The sequence below is a fragment of the Tachyglossus aculeatus genome, chromosome X2 (assembly GCF_015852505.1).
Source record: "Tachyglossus aculeatus isolate mTacAcu1 chromosome X2, mTacAcu1.pri, whole genome shotgun sequence".
Taxonomy (NCBI): Eukaryota; Metazoa; Chordata; class Mammalia; order Monotremata; family Tachyglossidae; genus Tachyglossus; species Tachyglossus aculeatus.
Genome location: NC_052100.1, coordinates 25,121,029 through 25,135,735, shown reverse-complemented (window position 1 = coordinate 25,135,735; position 14,707 = coordinate 25,121,029).

Here is a 14,707-nt window from a genome sequence, read left to right as displayed (position 1 = left end):
ACAGCGAGATGCGAAGGAAGGTATGAGATCATGATATCATTCAAGGGAAGTCCCGGTCCAACATAGCCATGTATATTTCTGCTGCAGGAAACTGCCAATAAAAACGTTTTGGACACATTTTTAATCAAATATAACCAGATCCCAACCCCTCTGAAACCCGGCACAATGACTCCATTCTGACAGACTCTTTGCCATTACTTAGGAACCAAAAAAAGGCTGCCAAGGAAAAGAAAATCTTCCAGAGAAGGGGCAGCGTGCGTTACTAGAAAACAAGTCTGGCTGGTTTTCACAGAGCACAATCTTTTGAGGGCAATTTTTGTTGTTGTGCTCACCACCTCATATTAGGTTAACCATTGCCCTAATGACAGTGCCTCATGAGGCACCACTAGGGAAAAAAAAAAGTCCCTGAAAATTTATAAATTGACATAACTACCCAGATTGCCTGAGGACTTCAAAGGGTTACGGATAACTCAGATAAAACCTGTATGTGTTGCTTCTGTTTTTAAATGTTACAACTCATGTTTAAATAACTCACAGGTCAGTTGTTTTCTATTTTGAGTGTGCGGCAACCCAAGCTTTGACAACCTGGAAAACAAATGACTCATTCCCATTTATTATTATTTTTTCTTCCCGATGCCATTCAACCTGAAGGTGGTCACACTCAGGCCTCTCACTACACACGAGGTGGGGGAGGGGAAACAGCTAAGCCACTGGAAGAGGAAATATATAATTTGTGCCTGGGAGGGAATCACTAAGGTCTGGTGTTACTCACCCCCCCCGCCCCACTTCATTTTTTTGTTGTTCTTTTCTCCTTTCAGTGTCTGAAAGCCAGTGAACACAACCATCAGCGCTCTTTTTCCTTAGGGAAACTTTTTGGAAATGATCCAACCGTACGGCCCAGGGTCACACAGCCACTGGATCTATCAGCAAGAACAAGAACCCAGGGACCTAGGCGAGGTGACGGCAGGTAGAAAGGCATTTAGTAAATTCAGGGTAGCTGCTGAGCCTTGGGTAGGCAGTTTGCTTGCTACTGCTGCCTGGAAAGTTTTATCTGCTGATCAACCCAGAGGGCTGATGGGCTACACTTGCTTCTGCAGAAGGTTCCAGTTGCAGCCTGAAACTATAAAAGGGAAAAAATAGAAAAGAAAAGAAAGCCTTCCAACCAATCAGCAGGATCAGTTCCTCAGAACCCCTCCGACAACCTTCTTCCCCCCAAGTTCCCAGGCCTCTCTACTTGCCATAACCCTGGTCTCTTCAGTTATGGCTGCCTGCTTGCATTAATTACCTCTCACTCCCCAGATGCATTTATTCCAAACTACCTTTAGGGTTCAAAGTGCAGGAGCAAACCGACCGGGGTTGAAAGCAATTAACAAACAGGTTATTTTAAATTAACAGGCCTTTTTACCAGCTGTCCCAAACAACTCATTTATTTCATGGCAAAGTTAGTAAAGCAAAATCTCTAAGTTATAAGGATAAAGTATTTCACATTCTTTCTTGTCGAATGGTTAGCTCAGGATTTTATTTTTTTTTTTGAGGTGATTTTTTTACGTAACTGCAATATTTCAGTGGCCACAGAAGTAGCTGAAAAGTGGAAAAGAGCATAATTATACACCAATACCACATGTCTCTAATAATTGTGAGGTTACTATGTGAATGAGAATTGAGGTTCTGCATAGGTGCCACAGATTTATTGCTTGCCTTTGTTTCCCTCGAACTCTTCCACACTTTCATTAATTTTTATTCCTTAATGGTAGGGAACCACATTTCATAGAGGAAGGTGAGGCATTCCCCAAAGAATGATCTAGCTGGGAGTGATGAACTCTTTCTTAACGACTTAGGGAGGTTACTCTAGTGTCTTAAGCTAGATTGCAATTTGGTTAATGAAATTCTTCCTGTCACATTCTCCCTTTGGTTTCAATGGTTTCAATTCCCCCCGCTGGTTTCCACTTCATACCTTACCTTGCAGCTCTGCTACTCCAACCCAGCCCGCATACTTCGCTCCTCTAATACCAACCTACTCACCATACCTTGGTGTCGTCTATCTCTCAGACAACCTCTCACCCCAGTCCTGCCTCTGTCCTGGTATGCCCTCATTTTTCATATATGACAATTCCTCTCCTCTCCGTCAAAGCCTTACTGAAGGCACATCTGACTAAGCACTCATTTCCCCGTCAATCCCCGTGTGGTTCTTCAAACCAGGGCTGCTGGGAGTTGGAAGGCCCTGGGTTCTAATCCCAGCTCCTCCGCACGTCTGCTGTGTGGCCTTAGGCAAGTCACTTCTCCGGGCCTCAGTCACCACATCTGTAAAATGGGGATTAAGACTTACGTGGGACAGGGACTAGGTCTAACCTGATTAACTTGTATCTGCCCCAGTGTTATAACAGTGCTTGAGGCATAGTAAGCGCTTAATAATAGAGAAGCAGCGTGGCTCAGTGGAAGGAGCCTGGGCTTTGGAGTCAGAGGTCATGTGTTCAAATTCCGGCTCTGCCAATTCTCAGCTGTGTGACTTTGGGCAAGTCACTTCACTTCTCTGTGCCTCAGTTCCCTCATCTGTAAAATGAGGATTAAGACTGTGAGCCCCACTTTGGGACAACCTGATCACCTTGTAACCTCCCCAGCACTTTGCACATAGTAAGTGCTTAATAAATGCCATTCTTCTTCTTATTATTATTTCCTCTTCTCTCCCTTCTGCATCACCCTCGCACTTGGATTTGCTCCCTTTATTCACCCCTTCCTCAGCGCGCAGCACTTTTGTACATATCTGTAATTTTATTTACTAATATTAATGGCTGTCTCCCCCATTAGATTCTTTCATTCATTCATTCAATCGTATTTATTGAGTGCTTACTGTGTGCAGAACACTACTAAGCACTTGGGAAGTACAAACTGGCAACATATAGAGATGGTCCCTACCCAACAACAGGCTCAGATTGTAAACTCATGGGCAGTGAATGGGTTTACCAACTCTGCTATGTTATTTTGTACTCTACCAAGTGCTTAGTACAGTGCTCTGCACACAAGCAGCATGACCTAGTGGATAGAATATGGGCTTGAGAGTCAGAAGGACCTATGTTCTAATCCCAGCTTCGCCACTGCTCTGTGTCCTTGGACAAGTCACTTAACTTCTTTGTGCCTCAGTTACCTCATCTGTAAAATGGGGATTGAGCCTGGGATCCCTATGTGGGACAGGGACCGTGTCCAACCCGATTATCTTGTATCTACCCCAGGACTTAGTACAGTGCCTGGCACATAGTAAGCACCTAACAAATACCACAATTATTATTAAATACCACAGTAAACACTCAATAAATAGGATTGATAACATACCATAGCTCAGCTTTCATGCTCTCTCCCCAGACTAATAGGAGCGGTCTCTCCCCTCTAGCTGAATAGGGGAGGAGATGTTTCCTGGAATGGTGGAGGGGAGGAGACATGGTGTCTCCTATCTCCCTAAAACCTGGAAGGGTGTTGACTTTCAGCCTGACTTCTAGGTTCTAAAGAGGGGTTAGATAGAATTCCAAGCTTGTCTCCCACTGCCAAGTTTCTCTCCCACCTCCTCTGCCCCGTGAGTTAATTCAATATTTGATTTTAATAGCTTTTAAATTTTTATAGAACTTGAGGCAGAGGATGAGAGAAATTAGAGAGGGTTTTGGTTGAAGGTACAAGATTGCATTGGGTAGTCTTCAGGTCCAATATAAGAGCCAAACTATTTCAGAACTCTCAATCACATTTATTGAACACTCACTGTGTGCAGAGCACTGTTCTAACAGCTTGGGAGAGTACAATATAATGGATTCCATGCCATGACTTGCTCCTTTTGTTCTTTCTTCCTCTCAACCCCATAGCACTTATGTACATTGCTCTAGACTGTAAGCTCATTGTGGGCAAGGATAATCACGGTTTACTGTTGCACTGTACTTTCCCAAGTGCTTAGTACAGTGTTCTGCATGCAGTAAGTGCTCAATAAATATTACTGAATGAATATCTGTAATTTGTTTATTTGTATTGATGTTTGTCTCCCCGCCTCTAGACTTTAAGCCCATCATGGGCAGGGAATGTGTCCTTTTATTGTTATATTGTACTCTCCCAAGCACTTAATACAGTGCTCTGTACACAGGAAGTGCTCAGTAAATACAATTGAGTGAATGAATGTGGGACCTAATTATCTTGTAACTACCCCAATGCTTAGTACAGAGCTCAACACAGAGTAAGTGCTTAACAAATACCACAAATATTAGGACCCGGAATTTCCTGCAGTCACTTCCACCCACTTTGCCTAAGGATTGTTGAGAATTCCTGCCGTGCCCAATCACCTCACAGGACACACAAGGTGGTTCTTAAATCAGATAGTTTCACCGCTAGTGGCATAGGCCCAGCAGGCAGAAGTGGGCTCTTTCCACTGCAAAAAAAAAATAAATAAATCTCCACATGTCTTTCTTAAGGTGCTGCACCTCTGACTATGTAACTCACTCGTTGTACTCTGGGCCGAAGAGGGAACATGATGGGCAGGGAAGAGATAGGGTGAGTGGCACTGGGCAGACCCTGGCACTACAATCCATCCCTTTGCATGGCTTCTTGGTCCTGAGATCTCCTCCAAGCTTCCCAAATGGAGATGCCATCCACCCTCAGACTGGAGAACAAATGCTCTCTGCTTTAACAAAGAGAGGACCGGCAACATGCAACATGGGAAAAGGTCCAGTTGATTTAGCCATCTGGCTAGCTGAGTTCAGACTGCCTTTCTAGAATTCCTCAGGGGACAATTGAAAAGCCGAGCGTCACCTCCCCACGGAAATGCCCAAACCATCAACCTCCGTGGAATTCATTGAAAACAAATGTGATTCAGAAGCTTTAATTCGGTGTTATTAGGAGTTCTGAACATTCTTTAGCAGCAGTTAGTGGTGCCGAGATTAAAAACCACAGGAGTGCAAATTACTAATGCTTTATGCTTGAAATGTCAGTTATGAAATTAATTTGGCTGGTGTAAAAACATTGGTACTAATTGTAGGCTCATTGGGCAGAATGAATTTTACTAACACAAAATATACTATTGTGTAATTATTGTTTACTTGTAATGTAATCATCCTATCAATTTACCGGGAATTTTTTTTCTCAGGGATTATTTTTCTTTCAACCCATCAATACACGTCTGGCAGCTCGGCCGTAAACAAAACAGAATTATTAAGAAACATAAACACACCAGCTAGGAAAAAGAATGCGAGGTTGAGGATTGTGATCCTTCAAGCCCACTGATTTGTAGAAAAATAAGAACAGGAAGCAACGTTTCAGTGATGCAAAGAGAACTTTCTGATCGTAGGAATTCAAAGTTGGTTTGGAGGCAGAACTGCGGCTGGTGGGTTATGTCCTCCCTCTTGATTAGACCCGCATGAACTCAGCTAATGGAATGCAAAGTGGTTTTCTCAGCTGACCTTGTTCTCTGAGCCTCAAGAGCTCTGGTGGACACTACATTTGGAGAACCACAGCTCCACCTTTGGAAGAAATCATTTCAACTTGTCAGAAAATGTGGGACCCTGGAATTTGGGGTTTCCAGATGTTGTATATACAGATTGTCCCATATTTCATTGCTTTGTCCCATTTTCCTGGAAAGGTCTTTAGGGAGGAGGCCAGTAACTGTTCCATTCTTGAATGATACACATCACACCTGTCCACAAGAGTGGAAGGCATAGGGAGCAGGATTGCTCTGTCATATTCACAAAGCTGAAATGTGCTGAATCTACCCCAACATGCATGAAGCTAATCAGATATGAAGTATGAAGTATTCATCATCATCACTCGTATTTATTGAGCGCTTACTGTGTGCAGAGCACTGTACTAAGTGCTTGGGAAGTACAAATTGGCAACATATAGTGACAGTCCCTACCCAACAGTGGGCTCACAGTCTAAAAGTATTGAGAAACCATATACAATATTTTGGATTTGATAAAAAAAAAAAAAACGCAAGGACAAGGACAATCCTGTCTGGATTCACACAGTTGTCTCATGTTTTACATTCATTCTTTGACAATGATTCACCCTTCTTTATTATTATTTTTTTGGTCTGCCCTTTGACGATGGGAACCAGGATCATTTTATGTGGATTTTTGTGCCTCATTTATTCTCCTAAATACAGCCTTGCTGTAAAGAAAGGAAAACATCTTTCTCTTGTGTAGGATTTCAAAATTTTTTTCCAACATCATCAGGAGGTAAGCTAAGAAAATGAAAGTGCTTTGCCCGATATCTGTTAGGGCAGGAAAAATTGTATGAAAAGAATTTCACACTCCTTGTCCATGGTCCATCATGTTATGTAATATTTTTATTTAATACTTATTGAATGTGGACCATGTGCTAGACATTCTGGTTTAGAAGCATATCCTCTCCAAGGCTACGTTATAGTAACACTCATTGCACTTCTATTTAGTGTGGTGTACTTGGGTGGTACAGAACAGCAAATTGACATGTTCCCTGCCCCTGAAGAGTTTACATTCTAAGGGCAAATGTAAATATTGTTAAATGTGTAATGCTGTATAATAACAATGTGGTAATTGTAAACTGCTTACTACATGCCAGGCACTGTACTATGTGCGGGGGTAGACACACGCTAATCAGGTTGGACACAATCCATGTCCCACATGGGATTCACAGCCTTAAATAGTTGAGGTTAGGGAACATTTCTATTAACTCTGTATTACACTCTCCCAAGTGCTTAGTACAGTGTTCTGCACACAGTAAGTGCTCGATAAACACTAATCAATCAATCAATTGTATTTATTGAGCTCTTACTGTGTGCAGAACACTGTACTAAGTGCTTGGGAAGTACAAGTTGGCAACATATAGAGACAGTCCCTACCCAACAGTGGGCTCACAGTCTAAAAGACTACTGATAGTTTGATCATTAAGGAAAATAAAGTTGAGGATTTGAGATTACATTTTCTCTCAGGCTCACCTAGCAGGACAAATCTTTGCAAGAAGGAGGTGCTCCTTCTGGACTGCGTATTTTTATAATGCAGCCTTCATCTCCCCACTCCAATCCATACTTCACTCTGCAGCATGGGTCATTTTTCTAAAAAAAAAGGTTCGGTTCATGTCTCCCCACTCCTCAAGAACCTCCAATGTCAGCCCATCCACCTCTGCATCAAACCAACTCCACAGCATTGGCTTTGAAGCACTCAATCAACTACCTCACCTCACTAATCTCCTACTACAGCCCAGCTCAACCACTCTGCTCCTCTAGCACATTCTCACTCTCTGTGACCCAATCTCATCTATCTCACCGCCAACTTCTTTCCCATGTCCTCCCCCTAGCCTGGAACTCTCTCCCCCTTCATATATGCCAGACCACCACCCTCTCCACCATCAAACCCTTATTAAGGTCATATCTTCTCCAAGAGGCCTTCTCCGATTAAACCCTCTTTTCCCCAACTCTCTCTCACTTCTGCATCATCAATGCACTTGGATCTACGATTTTTGGACAGTTGATATTCACTCTAGTCAATTAATACTTACTGAGCACTTACAGTGTGCAGAGCACTGTAATAAGAACTAGGGAGAGTGCAATAAAAAAGACACATTCCCTGTCCACAATGGCAACACTGCAGCATATATATACATATCTTTAAATGATATATTATAAATTATTTATTTATATTAATGTCCACCTCCCCCTCTAGGCTGTAAGGATATTATGGGCAGAGAATGTGTCTGCTAATTCTGTTGTACTCTACAAGAGCTTAGTACAGTGCTCTGCACACAGTAAGTGCTCAATAAATATGATTTGAATGTATATATATATATATATACATTATCAATATATGCTTACACACATAAATACATATATATGCTTATTTCAATTGACCATTCTGTTTATTCATTCTGATTTCACTGCTTGTTTCAGTATTTTTGTCTTGTTTCCCCTGTTAGATTGCAAGTTTTCTATGGGCAGGGAACATAAATTGCACTGCCACTATACCTTCCTTGAGTGCTTTGTGTCGTGTATTGCACTTGGTAGACGCTCAATAAAAAGCTTTATTGCTCCTCCTCTTTCACCTCTTCCTCCCCCCTCTCCTCCTCCCTTTATCCTTCTCCCTCTTCCCCCCGCCTCCCCATTCTTCTCCTCTTCTGGCAAACTCTACTCTCAGGTAGGCAGATTTATATTTTCATGTAGGCTCCTCAGGTGAAAGGTAATACACAAATGCAAAGTATGATTATTGTTGTTAGGCCTTATTTTTAAACGGACACAAATTAGGAGGCAGGTGGCAGGAGCGGGGCTAAAAGAAAATGTTACTAAATTATAGTCATTAGCAAAAAAGGAAGGATGATCTTGTTAAAAAGGGAAGAAAATCCACCCCATTTGCTCTACAAACAGGTCCTTAAACATGTTTCCTTTGTGAAACATGAGAAATGTGTAGGACTTTACTCTCCCAAGTGCTTATTACAGTGCTCTGCACATAGTAACCACTCAGTGCGATTGAATGCACCAAAATCTATCAATGGTATTTATTAATCATTTATTGTGCAATGTTGCAAAATAATTTTCATGAAGAAAATTCCTACTATTAGGAATAAAGTGGGAAGGCTCACTAGGAGTAGATTAGTGAAGGTGCTGAATAACAATAATAATACTGATAACAATGAAAATAATAATATCAATAATACATGTTAAGCACTTATTATGTGCTGGCCACTGTTCTAAGCACTAGGGTAGATACAAAACAATCAGATCAGATACAATCCCAGTCCCAAATAGGGCTCAGTCTAAAAAGGATGGAAAAGAGGAATTTTATCCCCATTTTACAGATGAGGAAACTGAGGCAAAGAGCTGTTAAGTGAATTGCCCAAGGACACACAGCAGGCAGATGTTGAGACTCGAGGTCTCCTGGTTCCCATTCTTGAGCTCCCTTCACTAGGTCATGCTGCTTCTGGCGACAACTTTCAATTATCCAGTGTTTGGATTATCCATCCTCCTTGCATGTCATTGTTTTCCTTCTTCTTGCTCATATGTTAACCACATCAATGTCAGGCCACACCTTAACCCGAGGGTGGACAGGTCAAGAGGGATAAGTGAGAGAGTCAGATTGGACCACGTAAGAAAAATTATAAAGATTTGGTGGGAGGGGAAGGTTTATGGATTACCTAGGGGTTTCATTCTCCATTACTTTTCTTCCTCATTAGGATGGAGATTAGAGACTGGCCTTCATTTAAAAACGAATCCATTTATCTTTGAATGAAGGTGGACATCATGTCCCTCCCCAGACGTTAAATTACAACGAGAAAGGTGAAGCTGCCAGTAACGATAAAGCATTGACTCATGATGACTCCAAAGCTTTGCTGTTTCCTAATGGCTATGATTGTTGCAGGAGGTGTCTATAGGTGTGGTGCTCCTCTGAGGGCCGTATCAGTTTATCAGAGACCAAATAAGCACATGTGATATAATTAGAGACATGTGAAAAGCAAAATGCCTACTCTTCTCATTTAAAAGAAAAAAAACCACTCACTTTTCCTTGGCAGATACACCTTCTAATTACATGTAAAGGTATGAGACTAATTATCTTCAAAGTTCTGGGAGAAACTGCAGAAGAATAAAGCTCTGACACAGAAACCCCCAGATGATCAAAGGCCCACTTCGCCTGCGTCTGTCTTGTATTTTGCACCATCATTTGAGCCCCCTCCAGAAAGACTGAAAGTTGACAGTTGTTCACTCTCTCAGACTGTATGGAGTAGAAACACCTTGGTTCCTGTACGGCTGGTCATTCATAGTTCTCTAAATTCCTGTGCCTAGTGACTAGAGCATGGGCCTGCGAGTCAGAAGGACCTGGGTTCTAATCCTGCTCTGCCACTTGTCTGCTGTGTGACCATAGGCAAGTCAATTCGCTTCTCTGTGCCTCATTTGCCTCATCTGTAAAATGGGGATGAAGATTGTGAGCCCCATGTGGGACAGGGACTGTGTCCAACCTGATTATCTTGTATCTGTCCCGGGGCTTAGAAGTGCCTCGCACATAGTTAGTGTTTAACAAATACCATAAAAAGGAGAAGTAGAGTGGCCTAGTAATAATAATAATAATGGCATTTATTAAGCGCTTACTATGTGCAAAGCGCTGTTCTAAGTGCTGGGGAGGTTACAAGGTGATCAGGTTGTCCCAAGGGGGCTCACAGTCTTAATCCCCATTTTACAGATGAGGGAACTGAGGCCCAGAGAAGTTAAGTGACTTGCCCAAAGTCACACAGCTGACAAGTGGCAGAGCCAGGATTTGAACCCATGACCTCTGACTCCAAAGCCCGGGCTCTTTCCATTGAGCCACGCTGCTTCTCTAGTACAAAGAGCACAGGCCTGGATGTCAGAAGGACCTGGATTCTAATCCCAGCTCTGCCACTTGCTTGTCGTGTGACTTAGGGCAAGTCACTTCACTTCTCTGTGCCTCCATTACCTCTTCTATAAAATGGGAATTAAGACTGTGAACCCCATGTGGAGATGGGTTGTGTCCAACCTGATCAGCTTGTGTCTGCTCAAGTACTTGGTACAGTCCCTGGTACATTGTAAGCCTCTAAAAAATACCATAAAAAAAGGAGCATGAATCTGGGAGTCGGGAGACTGGAGTTCTAATCCTGGTTCTGACATTTGCCTGTATTGTGACCTTGTACAAGTCACTTAGCTACACTAAGCCTCTGTTTCCTCATCAGAAAAGTGGGGGCTAAATACCTGTAACCTGTTCTCCCTCTCCATTAGACAGAGAGCCCCACGTGAGACAGATGAATCCCATTTGCTTACATTGTATCTACCCAAGGGCTTGCATATAGGCGGCATTTAACAAATAATACAGTTTTATAAGGAAGGATTTTGCACAGATTTTTGGTCCTGAAGTCTTAGGACAAAAGTCCATCTATGATTCTTGAAGGAAGATTCCATATGCCTGGTGCCTAAAGGCTGTAACACTATCACTCTTCTCTCTCATTTCCCTGGCCTCTCTCTCCATTGTTTTAATATAGGATCCTCTGCTTAAAGTAAAAAAAAAAGCGCCTCTGTTAGAAAGTTTCTAAAATACATGCCTCCCAGCTCTTTCAGGACGTGACTATCAGTCAGTGTATTTATTGAGCTCTTACCGCGTTCAGAGCACTGTGCTAAGCGCTTGGGAGAGGACAATCCAGTAGAGTTGGTAGACATGATTCCTGCCCAGAGGTGCCGGTAGTCTAGAGGGGGAGTCAGATATTAAAATACATTTCAGACAAGGGGAAATGGCAGAATATAAAGATATGTACCTACTAGACTACGTCACTTGCTCTAGAAATTGGCATCATTCTCCATTAAGAATGTAGAACCTTTATGTTTTTAGATCTATCTATTCACAAGCCATTTTGCTAACTCAAATAATTTTGAATACTATCTCAGAGAGTTTGACATGAAATAATTTCCCTTATGGCCCTTTGGTCAATGTTTTGTGTAACTGATTCCTTTCCACAAAGAACTAGCACTCTAATGGAGGAGACAACCAGAAAGATATTTGCAAATCAGATCAGTGGCCATTTAGCAGCCAAGCACTGCAAACTTAGATTAGGTACTTCCAAGTCAACTTCTGCCATGGCAGTGGTCCAAAGAGCAACAGAGCATTAATGATAATTATGACAACTGTGATATTCGTTACTTCTTTCTATGTGCTAAGTGCTGGAGTAGATATTAGATAATCAGGTCAGACAATGTCTCTGCCCCATATGGGGCTTGTAGTCTAAGTAGGAGGGAGAGCATCCAACTCTCATCTTACTTCACTTAACCCCCATTTTACAGATGAGGAAAGCAAGGCACAGAGGATTAAGTGACTTATCCAAGGTCACACGGCAGGTAAATACCAGAGGCCAGACTAGAATCCAAATCCTTTGATTGCCAGGCCCATGCTCTTTCCCCTAGGCCACAGTGCTTCCCAGGGTCACTTCTCACTAATTTACCGGGTCACCTCAGGCTGGTTTCCTTTGGTGGCTGTGCTAGAATCATTCTGTGCCAGTCCTAGAGTAGGTTTCCTGTATTTAGTTTGGCAAGAGCTTTTCCCTGTATCTGACTGCTCCAAGGTGGATTGTGATACAGCTTCCTTTCCTGTCTGCAAGGTATTTTGAATTTGGAAAAAAAACTTGACAAGCTCAGACTGCTGCTGTATTATTACGTAATGGTGACCTGATTTTGAGTTGTGGCTGCTTGCTTTGACGTGTCCTTGTTTGCTCAATGTTTTTGTGCCTCAGTAACTTTCTCTTAGTAGTTGTGGGGACTGTGATTTTATTACTGGCATTGGCTTGGGGAAGAGTTCTGCTCAATAATATGGAGAACCTCTAAAAACCTCTTAAACTCCTAGGAAAGGATTATTATCTTTTGTTGTGTGGGATTATATTATTGCAAATATATAATAATGCTATTTCTCAAGTGCTCACTATGGACTAAGCACTCTGCTAAGCACTTCTTGATACAAGTTGATGATATTAGACACAATTTCTGTCTCACACAGGGCATACACTCTAAGGCAGAAGGAGAATTGGTTTGTAAAGCCCATTTTACAGATGACATTTGAGGCACAGAGAAATTGTGACTTGTGTAGTGCTGCACAGCAAGCAAGTAACAGAGTTAGGGTTAGATCACAGGTGTGCTGAGTCCCATTCCTGTCAATGTCTTCAGCTTCAGCAACGCTAGGTGAAGTTTCTGTGAAGAACCAGTTCAAATCAATCTATTCAGTGGCAACTCCCTTCTCTCCTTCTATAGCCCAACCCGCACCCTCCGCTCCTATCCCGCTAACCTCCTCACTGTGCCTCATTCTTGCCTGTCCCCTTCCCCTGGCCTGGAATGTCCTCCCTCCACACATCCGCCAAGCTAGCCTCTCTTCCTCCCTACTGAGCGCTCACCTCCTACAGGAGGCCTTCTCAGACTGAGCCCCCTTCCTGTTTCCTCTCCTCCTCCCCACCCCTCCACTCTACCTCCTTCCCCTCCCCACAGTACTTGTATATATTTGTACTGATTTTATTACTCGATTTATTTTACTTGTGCATATTTACTATTCTATTTATTTTGTTAATGATGTGCGTATAGCTATAATTCTATTTGTTCTGACAATTTTGACCCCTGTCTACATTTTTTTGTTGTTGTCTTCCTCCCCCTTCTAGACTGTGAGCGCGTTGTTGGGTAGGGTTCGTCTCTATATGTCGCCGACTTGTACTTCCCAAGCGCTTAGTACAGTGCTCTGCACAGAGTAAGCACTCAATAAATACGATTGATTGAATGAATGAATGCTTACTGTGTGCAGAGCAGTGTACTAAGTGCTTGGGAGAGTACAATATAAAAGAGTTGGAAGACACGTTCCTTTTACTGTGATATTTTCTAATATACCTGGGCAAGTCCAGATGTAACATTGATTGGGTCTTCATGAGGACCTAGCTCTCTAGTGGTGAACAACAGGTCACCTGATACAGACGTGAGTTCTGCTTTAATGGTGAAATGCAGTGTTTCAGCAAACCATAATGCTTCAACTGAACTGTTCAACTGCAGTCAAGGGTGATTTCTTGCCTTCCCAGTTCAGACATGCCTAATAAAGACAGGCAAAATTATCTCAGGTGAGTTCCTTGTGTCTAGATTTGAATGAGTTTCCAAGTGTCAGAGACAGACTGATGGCTAGTTCTTAATGGGCCATTTGTGAACTTGAATAAAGTTCAGACTGCTCAGAGCCAAAGAACAAAATCCTTATCCAGAGGGGTTTATAACTGGGAGATTAGTCAGAGTAGCTTTCTTTCCCTTCCCTTCCTTCTCTCCTCCCCCTTTTCCACTTCTTCCCTTCTTCAAAACATCTCCCAGCAATGATTTGGAGTTTTTCTTTCCCATCCTACATACTACCTAACCAAATTTGTACTGGGGCAACACCACCTGATCTAAGATGTTTCGGGTGCTGACACCAGCAAGCTAGGGAGCAAGCCAAGTGTTAGTGAACTGGTTTAAGCAGAAAGATCACTCCACCCAGGAAGCTGACCGACCTAGGCTCATTGTGGAGACCAGCAGAGTAGAGTGAGACTATGTCATCCAAATGACACACTCAGTCGTCTGAAAAGTCAGGCATGATGGTGAGAGTTACAAAACGTAGATGTGAAATAATGGGAGGGTAGGGGGAGGAGACAGATACACAGCACTTTTTCTCGGTGCCTTATTTTCCACGAAGACTTTAAATGTAAGGCAGGATGTGTCTGGATTCATATTGTGTGAAATTTGTGAACTCAGCGAGTGCTTCTACTTTAATGTGATGTCTTTAGGATATGAACCCATTATGATAATGATGCAATTGGTAAAGAGAAACCATTAGATATTTTTCTCCAAAGAGATAGCTGCCAAAAAAGCATAGTGATTCAAGTTAGAAAAGCTTTGAGTTAAGGTTTCCTATTACATAGTTTTAAATATACTAAATACATGATTATACGGGTTGAAACAAATGATCAAAACGGAATTCGGTTCTGACGATTGTAGACAGCTTTAAATGCACAATAGTTTTTTTTAATAATCAATATAAATGGTTTTACTAATTGCTTTTCTGGATGCATGCATATAATTCCAATTAATATTACTGGAAGTTAGGTGCAAGCATTGAGGGAGAAAACACCCCAGGCATTTATTAGAAAGGTAACTCTTCCACAAATTTTACATTATGTAAAATATATTTTCAACTGGAACTGGAAATGACTGTGAGCTTTTCTATTCTACCAT